At 42.7% G+C, this 11983-nt stretch overlaps 1 pseudogene; it reads right to left on the bottom strand.

The window, feature by feature from the left end:
• Window positions 1–1669: 1669 nt before the first annotated feature.
• Window positions 1670–5369, bottom strand: LOC102494332 (serine/threonine-protein kinase VRK1 pseudogene; annotated as a pseudogene).
• Window positions 5370–11983: the final 6614 nt, after the last annotated feature.

Below are 11983 nucleotides of genomic sequence, written 5' to 3'. Positions count from 1 at the left end.
TTATTGATGGAGAGAATGAAATGTTAGCCAACAATTTTTTTAAAACACGATTTTACACATCTGATGTATAAACTGCATTTCTTTGGAGGGGTGTCAATAGATGCATGAGCTCTGGGTTTGCTGAACTTCTGAAGGACAAGTGCCTGTAATCGGCCTTTCTCGTTTCTGTCTTGTTAACAAGTATATAAATAAGAGAAGGCTTCAGTAATTGGCTCAGAGTTACTAATGAATTAATTAACTCCAGTCTATTTTACCTAACCTTTAATAATAAGAGTCTTTTTTTTGGGGGGGGGTTTCTAGCAATAGGTCTGACAGACTGAAAAAACAGACATGCAGCAAAAGCTCTTGAAAATTAATGAGAAACGAGGAAAGAATCAATGTACATTCTGCTTGCAGAGAACTGACACAAAAAAGACACAATAAACCATGAACAAACACAGTCAGTTTAAAAAATAGGTTAGAAAAAGTGGGCAAATTCAATTATAGAAGTAATTAGAAGATATAGGGCAAGCCTGCCTTTTGGGACTGTGCCAGGAAACATGAATTAATATGAGTGAATAGGAAGAGCCCGTGTAGTAATTAAGAAGCAGTCGCCTATGGCAATGAGCACCTGAAAACAGGCTGCAAACTATTAATTCAGTGATCAAAAATATTTTTAGATGATTAATATGGCAAATTTATTTTAAAAGACTAATTTCTGGAAAGATATCAAGACAATAGCATACTATTTGTTCCTCTGGCATTTATATAGCTAATTAATTTTTATAACCTACGACAACAGTCATTATTATCTGGAAACAGTAAGAGCACTATTTCACCTCTTCTTTTAAACAGAGGTTCTAAAATCAATAAGTGAAACCCAGCTCCTGCTGGCCCCCTCTAAGTGCACACGCCTTGACTGTTCGTTCTTCCAATGTGTGTTTTTCTTACACACCTGTGTTTCAGTAATACTAAGCATTTGAATTAATGCACATATTCTCAAAGGTTTTATATGTTCTCATACCTGGGCAGTATTCCACACACTGTTTAATTTCAACACTATCAAATAAAAGCAGTTTAATGTACTATTTGTGCATCAAAGACTTTCTTACGTGGTCAACAGAGGTCTGTTACTTTAGTACACACCACTCCTCCCCTTGGAACACAAAGGCGTAGACATGTATAGTGAAGAGTGCTTTGCAACACACAGAAGGCTAATGGCTTTTGAAATAGGTGATTATCAGAGCCCCGTAGAGCGAGATGAGGGTCTGGCTGGTAATAAATAACCTCGCAATATGAATTATTCTATTTCCACAGCTTTAAGAAAACCTACATTTCATTGTGGATCAGAAAAGTCTGGAAAATGCTGTCCTTTGGAAATAACAGGGAGCTACTAAAACTAATCAGTGTGCCAGCGGGGAGTTATTGAACACCTACTAAGGGCCCAAGGCGCGAAGGCGAGCCCTGAAATGCCAACCTTGTAACAAGTCCTTTTTGTGTGCGCGATTTCCCTTTTGAAACCAATAAATGGCAACCATTTTTTTTAATTGTACAAAGTATTTTTTTTAAAAATTTGTTTTCCAAAGACATAAATATTTAATTACTGCTCCCACCGCACAAGACTCACAAAAATAAAACACAATAGAAAAGGAGAACAAAGTCCAATGAAAGGAAAAAAAGAAAAATTGGTTCATGGCATTTGATTTACTTCTGGACTCTTTCTGGTTCTTGAACAGGTCCGTGTGGCCTTCTCTGCCTGGGAATTTGAGCATTCCATATCTTCAACACTAGATTCTGTGCTTTCTTCAATTTCCTTCTCTTGCTTCTCTCTACTGTTGTTGCTTTCAAGCCTCCATTCTCCACAACGCTGCGGTCCAGTTTGCCATCATCCCGAATTCCTATAGCTTTTAGTCTTTGCAAAAGAATGTCTCATAAATTTTGATAAAGAGGTTTTTCAGTATAGTCCAGTAACGTCACTGTTTCCATGTACTTAGCAATTTCACCTGGCTTGTTTTTCTCAGGCAAGCATTTGTCCATCAAACCTGCAATATTTTTCCTGTCTCTAATTTTGGGATTTCTAGCATAGTTAGGGTCTTTCAAATGATCCTCCCAAGGAAGATGGCTGCTGACCACTGGATCTTGCAATAAGTATTTCCAAATCACCACGTCTGATGGGACCATGCCATTGCGCCATCAATGCTTGTGAATTCAGTAGTGCCATCCTGACATCTTTTGGGGTCTTCTTGGTATGCTTTATGAACTCCTTCTGGACGGTACCAATAAGCAAGGCTATAAATCTACCAAGTAAACCTGGTCAGGATTCTTGTAGCTCAGGAGCAGATTTGAGGCTTTGATATCTCTGTGTACATACTTGTGCTCATGAAAGTATTCTGAAAGAATATCCAGAATTTGTTTTTTGTTGTTGTTGTTTTTTTGTTTATTTGTTTTTGAGAGGCTTTTGCTTTAGGGCGCATGTGCTCGCCAGAAAGACAGAGAGATAGAAAGCAAGAAATCATCCCCAAGGGAGGATGGCCACGCCACAATCCCTTCTCCTCCATTCTCCTCTTGGGACCTTGGGCACGCACACACATGAGCCCGGCATGAGTTTAAGTCACCGGGTTTGGGACTCGAACTGCAGTTGACAACAGCAACATTATGCCAACTGCTGGTCCCAAGAATATCCAGAATTCTTAAGCTTAGCTTAGATAGTTTTTTGACAAAATCTTTTGGTATTTGCTTCATGTATTTTCTGAAGGTCATTCCCAAAGTGAGCTATTATCACAAACCTGTAACTTATTCCATTTTTATCATGCAGCTCAGACCCCCAATACTTAGGAACACCCAGGTATTTATGGGCACGAATCCATTTTTGAATTTGCTCTGGATTAGCAGCTCATTGGTAGAACGCTTATTCAGTAAAAAGGGGTCAATTGTCACTGGGTTCCACTTTTACAACACAGGGTGCCTCACTGGTGACCAATTTTGAAGAATTCTTATCAGCAAGATAAATACAAGCAAAGCCACCTTGGCCAATGGGTAATCCAAGTTCCCATTCTTTTTGCCGTGTCAGTTATTATCTCCCCAGCTGCACACCATTCTGCAAGACGTCTCCTTGCAGGGGCCTGTCTTCCAGCTTGAGATGCTTTTACGTGACGGGTCTTCACCCAGGCTGCAGACCGCTAGCTTCCAGCCCAGCAAGAACGTCTCACCATTTTTGCCCAAATGGCAACCTTTTTATGACATGCTTTGGAGATGCTAGGCTTTTTTCTAAAAATTTAATTTTACTTATGAGTATTATTCTAAATTTGCAATAGGGCATGTGTGCTCACCATGAGAGAGAGAGAAAGAAAGAAAGAAAGGAGAGAGAGAGAGAGAGAGAAACTAAGCTGCTAGGTCCAGGACTCAAAACTGCAGTCGACCATGTGGGAGTTCAGTGCCTTAACCAACATGTCACCTGCTCGCCTCTGGGGATGCTAGATTTTTAATTATCAAATTTTCTCATATAGTACTACTATTTTTGAGGTTAAGGTACAAATTAATGGTGGAACTACAAAATAAGACTGAGCTGGCAACGCACCGAGAGTCACTGTTACAGATGGCACGGAGGTAACAGATGTGCAGGTATTCAAGAAAAATAAAAAATGAAGGATTTGGACCAGATTCCAACTGAAGCAGGTTTTAGATCTATTTAGTTCTTTCCTTATCTGTATCACCTTTTTTTTATAAACAAACTGGGAGCTTTCAGAAGGAGCACGTAGGAGAAGAGAGCCTCTAACACAGGCCTCCAAGGCTCTGAGTTTGCTTCATGTTAATTCTCAAATCTTAGCGCGACAGTCAACAAATAGCAAGGCGATGACAGCAATGGCAAGCTCCCTGGGAGGCAGGCGGTTGAGAGTTAGGTAGGGGCAGCTGAGAGGTGGGGGCTGCCCCTCACTCGCCATGCGCCAGCGAAGGGAACGAGCATGAATGGACCACAGAGAAATGGAAAGCCCCTCAGTTGGCTGGACATGGAATGTGGGTCTTTGCCAGACTAAGGGTTCAAGGGCACACACCCTAACACCTATGGGGAAAAAAGCTGCCCTTTGATTTTAGAAAAAGAGAACATACTCGAAAAGAACACAAATAGTCTTTTCTTCCAAAATAAACATCCTTCCCCTGTTTTTTGTCTTCACTTTTTTTTCCTTTTCATCCAGCAAATAGTTTTTGAGTTCCAACTTTTGCTAGGTGGGAACGGAGAAGGAAGATGGAGCAAAGTAGAAGATGTAGATGAGACGCAGCCCCCTTTTGGAGCTCCTATTCTATAGAAAGGACGGAGGGAGGGAACGACTGTAAGAGAAGAGAGCGAACTAAACGCGTGAGAGGGGAGAGGTTGGGGTGGTAATGGAGGGGCACCAGCTGGGGCTGCGGTGGCTCACACGGCTCCCAGGGAGCAGGCAGCATTTCTATCTTGAAGAATGACAGGCAGAGATGGAAGGAGGGAAATTTCCATTGGAGAGAACTTCTCCTCACTCTGCTGTCATCTCTAATTTTCTCTTTTAAAATTTAGGATCATGGGGTGCTGTGGAGGGCGGTGTGGAGGGTGGTGTAGTGGTGAAGGCACTGGACTCCCACGGCTGACCATGCTTTGAGTCTTGGACCCAACAGTTTGAAACTCACGCTGGTTGCGTGTGTATGTGTGCCCAAAATCCTGAGAGGAGGCTGGAGAACGGATTATGGTGTGGCCATCCTTCCAGGTGGGGGGGGCTCATTTCCTCTCTCACCGTCTCTCTAGTGACCACACGTGTCCTATAGCAAAAATCCTTCAAATAAATAAACCAATGAATAAAATTAAATAAATACTTCTCTTAAAAAATTCAGGCTCATTTCAGGAAAATCAAGACCAAACAACTATGACTTGTGTGTATATGTGACAATACTGATTATGGGGAAAGGAGTATGTGGGGAAAAACTGGGTAGGAAAGGGATTTCTCTGGAATTTACAACACCATCTCTGTATATCTCAAACTTCCTCCTCCTCCAGGTCAGTATTTTGTTTTGAACACGCTCTGCTGTGTTTTCTTTTCTTTCGTTTTGTTTTGAGTTTGCTATTGGGTGCATGTGCTCACAGGAGAAACAGAGGGAAAGTGAAAAGTCATCCCCTAGGGGAGATGGCCAGGCTCCAGTCCTGTCCTTCATTCTCCTCTTGGGATTTCGGTCGTGCGCACACATGGATCTGGCTGGTTTTCAAGCCACCAAGTCCAGGACTTCAATGGCAAGTTGGCCACCTTGGTCTCCATGCTACTTGCTGGTCCCACTCTTCTGTTTTTAACTGAATATTTGGATAGCTGGTTCTCTTTGGTTAGAAAATGTCTCCTGATAGCTTTTATGATTATGTTTGATGGCTTTGCCATTTTGCCAAAGATAAGACCTTTATTCTAGTGTAACTAACAGCTCTATACTCCTGTGGGTTGTGCTGTGTTTACTCATGCATCCGACTATTCCTTCAGTAATATATCCTTTCCTTTCCCCTTTCGTAAATATTTAAGTTGTTACTAATTGACAAATATTCTGCTGGGCAAAGTTTGTTCTTTCCTTGGTTCGGGTTTAGAAATTATGCCATTTCTGGGCCACTAGTGGCAAGGTAGTGAAGGTGGCTGTATCCCACATGGCTGAGAGCACGATTTAAGTCCCAGACCCAGTGGCTTGAAAAACACACGGAACATGTATATGTGCATGCCCAAAATCCCTACAGGAGAATGGAGAAGAGACTGCAGTGTGGCCACCCCCCTGGGGGTGTGCTTTCTCTTTGTCTCTCTTCAGTGAGCACATATACCCTATAACAATTTTTTTTTTTAAAAAGGAATTATGTCATTTCTAACATGAAACATGAAAATTATTTTAAATGTGCTGACTAAAAGATCAGACTTAGGGATATGATTTCATCTTTTTTCTTTTTTAAAGAATTATTCATTCACTCATTCATTTATTTAATTCCATTTGTTATTATTTTTTTCAATTTACTAGAGAGAGAGAGAAAGAGAAAGGGAGAAAGCAAGCCACCAGGTCCAGGACTCAAACAGTCAGCCGTGTGGGACTCCAGCACCTGCTGGCCTAGGATAAGATTGCATTTTATACAGTGCTGAATGTCAAACTCAGTCTTGTTCTTAACAAATATATTGATCCGTGGGACCACATACACTAGTCTGTTTTGTTTGTAAGATCTTTTATTTATTTTTATTATTTTTAATTTTTTTGAGAGGTTTTTGCCTTAGGGCACATGTACTCACTGGAGAGAGAGATGGGCAGAGACAGAGGCAGTGAGAGGGAAAGGGAGAAATCACCCCCTAGGGGGATGGCCATGCTGTAATCCCTTCTCTCTGTTCTTCCCCAGGGATCTTGGGCATGCACACAACATACGCCTGGCATGGTTTTCACTCCTCCAGGTCTGGGACTCAAACCATGGTCAGCCATGTGGGAGTCCGGCAACAGAACCACTATGCCATCTGTTGACCTCCAAGAGCTTAAAAAAAAAAAAAAGACAATGGAGCAATAGCCTACTTAAGTAAATACAATAGGCCTGTCTATAAATGGAGAAGAATCTCATACTAACATGGGTCAAAGTTTTCTACATACAAAATAGACTGGTTTATTGGCTATATGAACTCTGAATGTCCATGTCTCTCCCGAAGTGGAGAAAGGGACAGGAACTATTATTCGTTCATTCATTGGATTCTTTTAAAGGTCTCTGCTAGGGGGTAGGGATACAAAAATGATTAAAACATGAGCCTTGTCCTTAAGGAACTTCCTCCCTTACGAAGCAGATGAATGAGATAAGTAAACCAATTATTATTATATAGCCATGATGAGTATGGAAGCAGAGAGCAGTGAAAGCACAAAGGAAATGTATCTAAATTAGACTGGGACAGTGGGGTAAGAGGATGAGATGTCAGAACTGAGTTTTTAGGAACAAAAAATTAATTAGCCGAAGGAAGCAGCCAAAGGAAAAGTGAAGCATAAAATAGCACGATGAACTCAGGAACGTCTTCCCATTAACTTACAAAGTACTGGTGCAATATAAAAGAGGGGTGGTGGGGCCAGCAGGTGGCATAGTGGTCAAGGCACTGGATTCCCACATAGTCAACCATGGTTTGAGTCCTGGACCTGGTGGCTTGAAAATCACACTGGGGACAAGTGTGTGCATGCCCGAAATCCTGAGAGGAGAGTGAAGGAGAAGGGATTGCAGCGTGGTCATCCACGTTCCCTCTCTCTGTCTCTTTCACTCTGTCTCTCTCTGGTAAGCACATGTGCCTCACAGCAAAAACCTTACGAAAAAAAGGGTGGGGTGGGAGCGGGTGAAGTGTCCCTTCCATAGTCCAGGTCCCAGAGAGCGTGGACGGGGTATGTCAAATGGGCATTCACACTAAGGACCCAAGTGAGAGCAGAGACAGGAACGGATGGGGTCATAGCGTGCCTGTGTGTGTCTCATGAAGACACTGACATCTGTGGGCACACTGTCTTTCTCTGTGCCGATGCTTTCTTTTAGATTGATTTATAGCCTTGAACACGCAGCTTGTTACAAAGGCCTCAAAATGTTCCCTACATGAACAACATCAAGAAAAGCAACAAGAGAACCCTTAGCAAGAAGACTGACTTGAGGCTTAGCTTCGTGTCTCACTGGTTGAAGGTGTCTACTAGAAATGGCCACACCTTGTGCGTATTCTGTCTCACTGACTCCCACTCATCCGCCAGGTGTTAGCTAATTTTTTTTTTTTTTTTTTTTGAGAGGTTTTCACTATAGGGCGCGTGCGCTCACCAGAGAGACAGACATAGAGACAGAAAGCGAGAAATCACCCCCCAGGGGGGATGGTCACGCCGCAATCCCTTCTCCTCCATTCTCCTCTCGGGATCTTGGGCACGCATGCACACGTGCCCGGCGTGAGTTTTAAGCCACCGGGTCTGGGACATGAACCGCGGTCGACTACGTGGGAGTCCAGTGACATAGCCATTACGCTAACTGCTGGTTCCCCAGGTGTTAGCTCATTTTATGTTTTTCTCTTCTGAGAAGCCTTGTCTGATCTATATTAGTTACATTCCTCTGTTACATATGTGTATGTGTGTGTATATCGATATGTGTATGTATGTGCATATATGTGTGCATATGTATGTGTGTATATGTGTGTGTATGCGTGCATATATGTGTGTATATGTGTGTGTATGTATATATGTGTGTGTATATATTTTTGTGTGTATGTGTGTGTGTGTGTATTTTAGTACCTTTTAGTACCTTACACATATTTTAGCACTCAAAATGACTCTAATTGAATACTGAATTACATAGCAGTTTCACCTCAGTTCCTTTAAGTAGGACGTTAGCTTTAGGAGGGTAGCAAATGGGTTAGATACTGCTATATCCACAATGCCTACCAGTATTCCTCATATACACTAAGAGCTCAATAAATATTTTTTGAAAGACTCATTTACTTTTTTCATCGCAATTTTAGTAAAACTCAAATGCAACAAATTAATGGGCAAGAGCTACTAAGTAAAGCTATATTTTTCTAATAGCTTATGAGGTTAACTAGAAGCCCTAGACGTCTCTCAAAACTGACCCAGGCTCCTAGGAGACTCAGATGGCGGGATTGAGTTATCTGCTCATGCTCTTTCACTGGCCTCTCAGGCCAGTCCCTGGCCTCCCAGGCCAGTCTGGCTTACAGTGAATCCAGCATCTTCCTATCCATCCGCCAAAGCATCCTTACCATTACAACTTGTTTTCCTCAGGTCAGAGCTTCTTCCACTATTGAATTCCAGTCACACTAGGACCAGGACAGGAACAGGCACGGCCCTGACCGCAGGAGAAAGGTAGGCTGCCACAGGAGTGGAGACACTCGGGAAGGCGTCGCGCGTCTCAGGGAACCACTCCTGGAATTACGCTGTAAGAGCACCACCCTCCTTTCAGTGCCAAGGATTTCGTCCCATGTACATCACCCTGGAAAGCATAACTTTTTAAAATTTTTATTTGTTTTAGGTTTTTGCCATAGGGTTCATGTGCTCACCTGAAAGAGACAGAGAGAGGGAAAGTAAGAACTTACCCCCCAGGGAGGATGGCCACACTGCAATCCCTTCTCCTTTCTCTTGAGATTTTGGGCACACATGCACATGCATATGGTGGGTTTTCAAGCTGCCAGATCTGGGACTTGAACTGTGATTGGCCACGTGGGAATCCAAGGCCTCAACTCTCACAGCACCTGTTCTACCTGCTCCACCCCACTTTAGTGTTGTCAATCCATCCCTCATAGGAATGAGGTATCTGAAAGCAGGATTTGACTCAGAGGGTGGAACCGTTGAGGATAAAGCTCTGGGAGTTTGGAGGGGAAGGGACGAGCAGTGCCAGTAAGCTGGGAAGGGGTGAAAATGAAGGGCTTGGAAGAACTGTGTCTACCACATCATGGAGACAAGGCAGCCCTTGGTGGGTAAATACAAGATTAACTGCTTTTTTCAAATTGGCTGAGGCTGGTCCTACCTTAGGCTACTTCCCTAGGTAACCAGCAATTTCTGGTTGAGAACAAGTTTACAAAATATAAAACAGACGGCTGCAAGTGTTTGGGGCGATGCCAAATCCTAATTACACTGTCACACTCCAGGACTCCAGAGAGAGGACATACCAAATGATTCTCTCTCTTTCTCTTTTCTCTTGTCACCATGAATTCAAGAAGATTTCCACTTTCAGAAAGTTATAAAAAGGAGTCACATCTTGTTTTCAGAGGTTCCACGTAAGCTTGAGCTTAGATGCACATGCTGGGTTCTCTTAGCTGCCTCAACTCTCTCTCTCGTCTTTTTTTTTTTTTTTTCTCCTTAAAGAAACTTCAGTAGACTGAAATTGGTTGGGAGAACTAGTGTTGATGTTTCAAAAGAGGGCAAAAGCCATCCTGGTGTCTGAACACTATGGTTCTTTTCTGTATCGGGAGTATAATGCTTACATACCGTCCTAGCAAAGAACACAATTAGCATACTAATTTGATTCTCTATCTAAAGAATGGAAGATTCTTTTGACATAGACAGCTGTCCATGAATAGCTAGGGTGACCCTTGGTCAGTTTCCCATCTGTCTTAGAGTGAAACGTCCAGACCTAGGGGCACGTTAGCTCTATGACCTTGGGCGGCTTTCTGGTGTCACTGTTTCTCAGCATCTTCATCTGTAAGATGGGAGCATATCCACTTCCCTTCTCACAGGTTGTGGTAAGAATTAAGTTAGCACCTGGCTCACAATGGACACTCTGTAGTCTATTTTAACCTTGTCCCTGGGGGCAAGCCAATGGTACAGAGGTAAAATATGACACTGTGCAACGCTGGCCCCTGTGTGTCAGTTTTGGGTTCATGTCCAGAGACCTCCCTGAATATGTGGGGCATGCATGTGTCCAGGATCTGAGGCTCACTGAGGCTGGGGGTGGAGACCCATTGGGGGTGCTGTGCCTTTGTCCCTCTTTCAACTCTGTCTCCTTCTCTCTGGCAGAATAGAGAAATAGTTTAAAAAATGAAATTAAGAAACCCTGGTCTCAATATGCTATTCTCAGGAAATTTGTAGTAGGCTTAAGACTCCTTACTTCCTTGCCTTTAGAGAGAGGAGGGTAGAGAGAGGTTTTTATTCAGTCAGCTGTGAGCTTTCCTATGAGCTACGGGAGACTGAGTTTCCCTGACTTTATTAGAGAGCTGTGAATTCTGAGCTACAGGGAGGTCACCACTTCCTTTCTGGCCCTTGGTTCATTGGGTTACTCGTCTCTAGGGATAGAAGTGCAGAAGCAGGAAATGACGGCTGTCGGGCAGGAGGTCTTAGGATCCTCTCTAGCCCAATGGTGGGCGCTGGAAGCTCCCAGAATATCAGACTGACAAAGCAAAACACCAGCAGTTACGACCACTTGACCACAATTTCCTAATTATCTCCCAATAATGATTCCCATTGCCCCCACTCTTTTTCACTCCTCACCAGTGGTTTTCATTCTTGGCTTACCTATGAAGCACCTGTGGGACTTGAAAAATACTGATGTCTGGGTCCCATCTTCAGAAACTCTGATTTAATTCATCTAGGCTGTTGTCATAGTCTTGGGCTTTTGAAAAGCTCCCCAAAGAATCATTACATTTAGAACACCACACATTCCAAAATAATTTTGTGTTCAATGTAGGATTCAAGTTAATACTTGTCAATAATAGAATTAGGAAAGTCAGAAATTAATTTCATGCTGTTAATGATATTTTGATATCTTATTATTATTTAAATCCTGTTTAATATAAACACATTCTGTTCTGCCTGACCCCTTGAACACGAGGCTGTTGAACTGACTTAAGGAGACGCCAGATTGGAAGTGAAAGAGCAGGACAATGCGCTCCTACCAATGGCTGAGATATTCCATGAGCCAGTGGTTGGTCAGGGCCCTCTCGGGGCTGGGCTAGCTCCAGGCACCTAAGGATGTCTTATTAGTGGCTCTGCCAGTTGAGTTGCTAGTTTCAATAACCGGATATTTTTCAGCATTAATTTCATGAAATTGGTATGCCATGATCAGCTGGGACTGAAGTATGGCACAAGAAATGTGAAATATTAATAATAAAGTTCTGAGGTCTGCAGATAAAATATTTAAGAATTAATCACAGTGAATTGATAGTATTGCTTTCACTCACTCACACCCTGCTTACACTGTACATGATCATGGGGGGCGTTCCAATGACTACAGGGAACTGCATTTGACATGAGTGACTGTGCAACAAAGTTTGGGGTTTTCCAAAAACCAACCTTCCAAGTCAGAAACATTCCTCACTGGGCCTCCAGTTCGCAGCAGTGTATACTAACGAGGAGTGGAGGGCTTCTCTGTGTTCTGGACTCTGGACCTCAAGCTTTTTTGGGGGGCCAGAGAGCATCTTGTTTTCTTACACTGTTTTCTTAAGCTTGTTTACCATGTCCTGCCTTAAGCTATCTCTAAATTGAAAACTAAAAAAAAAAAAAAAAAAAAACCTTGATGAATTACCACAGTTTTTTT

The sequence above is a fragment of the Tupaia chinensis genome, unplaced genomic scaffold (assembly GCF_000334495.1).
Source record: "Tupaia chinensis unplaced genomic scaffold, TupChi_1.0 Scaffold000212_1, whole genome shotgun sequence".
Classification (NCBI taxonomy): Eukaryota; Metazoa; Chordata; class Mammalia; order Scandentia; family Tupaiidae; genus Tupaia; species Tupaia belangeri.
The sequence above is the reverse complement of the archived record's forward strand: the minus strand, read 5'-3'. Positions and strand labels throughout refer to the sequence as shown.